The 2496-nt window shown below is 42.9% G+C and overlaps 1 long non-coding RNA gene across 1 annotated transcript; it reads left to right on the forward strand.

Annotated features, from left to right (window-relative positions):
• The first annotated feature begins 717 nt into the window (after nucleotides 1-717).
• On the forward strand, nucleotides 718-1838 carry LOC104942839 (uncharacterized). Its single transcript, XR_798054.1, has 4 exons — nucleotides 718-775; nucleotides 1081-1152; nucleotides 1233-1268; nucleotides 1764-1838. It is a non-coding gene; the product is annotated as an uncharacterized lncRNA (long non-coding RNA).
• Nucleotides 1839-2496: the final 658 nt, after the last annotated feature.

Raw genomic sequence — 2496 nt, forward strand, 5'->3', positions numbered from 1 at the left:
TACATCAACATCTTACTACATCAACATGTCGTCCCCTTCTCTTCATGTCTCTTCTACATCAACATGTCGTCCCCTCTTCTTCCTTCATGTCTCTTCTAAATCAACATGTGTCCCCTCTTCTTCATGTCTCTTCTACATCAACATGTGTCCCCTCTTCTTCATGTCTCTTCTACATCGACATGTGTCCCCTCTGTGGAGGGATACTCTGAAAGTTTCAGGAACAAAGATTCTCTCTCTTTTTTATCCATTTCTATAAAAATCTGAAAATGAGCTGATCAGATTTTGGCCACTTTATGATGTCATAATGATGTGTTGTCTTGTGACACCATTAGCCAATAAGCAACCAAGGTAACCCCCCTTATCACCTGAATCTCCTCCTAGAGCTCCATTGAGTTCTTTGTAACCAAATGTCTCTCAGAGGGGCGTGGGGAGGGGCTCCTTATTTTCATCTAAAGTAACAGACAGAGAATCAGCACTTTGGATTGGAAACAGGGCTGAAACAGAGGGGATTATGGGTAATGTTGCAATGATCTGTTTGGTGTTTCAGCCAATCAGAGACAGGCTCTGTATATATCTGAGAGCTGTGATATATTGATGAGAAACAGTATGATAGGGGATCAAAGTGTTAATGTTGATGTAAAGAATGTTGAATGTCTGAAAATGTGCTTTATAAATAAACATACCGTACCTTTACAAATTATTATTATTATTTTATCCTCAGGGCCCCCAAGGGAAGGAAGGCACAACGGGCCCCCGAGGCGCCACAGGACCCATGGTGAGACATTTAATGCTTATACATTTGTACAGTAGATGAGAAAAACATGGTAACCTAGAATAAGCAATTTTGCGTTTAAGTGTCAGTTTTTAGAGCAAAGAAAACAAGACTAAGTTACTTTTCATAAATCAATATTCATCAATCAGAATCTGAGTATTTGATTTAGTCCAGGGGGAATTTAGTAGTTCAGTAGTTAGTCTCCTCTATTGGCAAACCGTTCATATTCAGTGGACCTTTTGTCAATTGTTAATATATTGAAATCGCTGGTCTTCTAACCCCGTGGTTCTTCCGTCTGTTTCCTGCAGGGACCTCCGGGATCTCCTGGAAATTCAGGTGGAGTCGGAAAACCAGGAAACCCCGGAGACACCGGATCTCCTGTGAGTGTCTTCACCTTTACATCCAGACACAGATTCAAACGTTTTCTGCAAACTAAAGTCTTCTCGTTTTCTGTTTCCAGGGCTCTCTCGGTCTAAAGGGAGACAAGGGAGAGAGAGTGAGTACATCTGAATTTATTTTAAACATCTTCAGAAGCTCGAAAACATCACATTTTAATCCAAAGTGAGATTTATCTTTGCTGCACAGCAGGAAATCACCCTTCCTTACAAGTCATTTAAATGCCTTCAAGCCTTTTACTGTTTCCACAAAACACCAACGTGGGCACAATGCAGTCCGTCCCCTTGCATTTCCTAAAAACGATTATACTTTGGTACTGAGAGCTTCACTTCACTTCCTGCAAAAATTCTAAGAGAAAATCTAGTCTTAGGAAGGGGGGAAGAAGCTCCAAAGCCTGAACGAATAACCTCTATATTTACATTTCACTCACAATATTTCCCACAATCAAAAACTAACTTGTATATTTTCCTTTGACTTTGAATCGCTATTCTAATAACCAGAAGTAAGGACATTTCATTTGGGCGGTTTGCACGTGTCGGCCTCTGTACGGTAGCACAGTTTTGTGTCGTCTAACCTCCTTCCTCTTCCTCCTCAGGGCGACTTCGCTCCTCAGAACATGATGAGATCCATCGCCAGACAAGTGTGTGAGCAGCTGGTGAACGGTGAGATGCTCTCTGAGACTACAGAGATACTTTGATAAACATTAGGTGCTTCTTTACTGCAGCGGTCAGCCTCTAAAACCTCCACACATACAACAACAAGGGCTCTGACACCAGTGTAGTATGATTACATAGTGTTTATAGTAATTGATATACTATTTTTTATTCTCATTAACAGTATGTGTATTTTAATGTTGATCACACTGGTCCTGTAACTAAATAATCTACATATCTACCTACCGACCTACCTACCTACCTACCTATCTACCGAACGACTGACCGACCTACCTACCTATCTATCTACCGAACGACTGACCGACCTAACTACCTATCTATCTACCTACCTACCTACCTACCTACCTACCTATCTACCGACCTACCTACCTACCTACCTATCTACCGAACCGACCGACCTACCTACCTACCTATCTACCTACCGACCGCCCGACCGACCTACCTACCTATCTACCGAACGACCGACCTACCTACCTACCTACCTACCTATCTACCGAACGACCGACCGACCTACCTACCTACCTACCTACCTACCTACCTACCTACCTACCTACCTATCTACCGAACGACCGACCTACCTACCTACCTACCTACCGACCGACCGACCGACCGACCTACCTACCTACCTACCTACCTACCTATCTACCGAACGCC

The sequence above is a fragment of the Notothenia coriiceps genome, unplaced genomic scaffold (assembly GCF_000735185.1).
Source record: "Notothenia coriiceps isolate Sejong01 unplaced genomic scaffold, NC01 NC01_scaffold00005245, whole genome shotgun sequence".
In the NCBI taxonomy this organism is placed as follows: domain Eukaryota; kingdom Metazoa; phylum Chordata; class Actinopteri; order Perciformes; family Nototheniidae; genus Notothenia; species Notothenia coriiceps.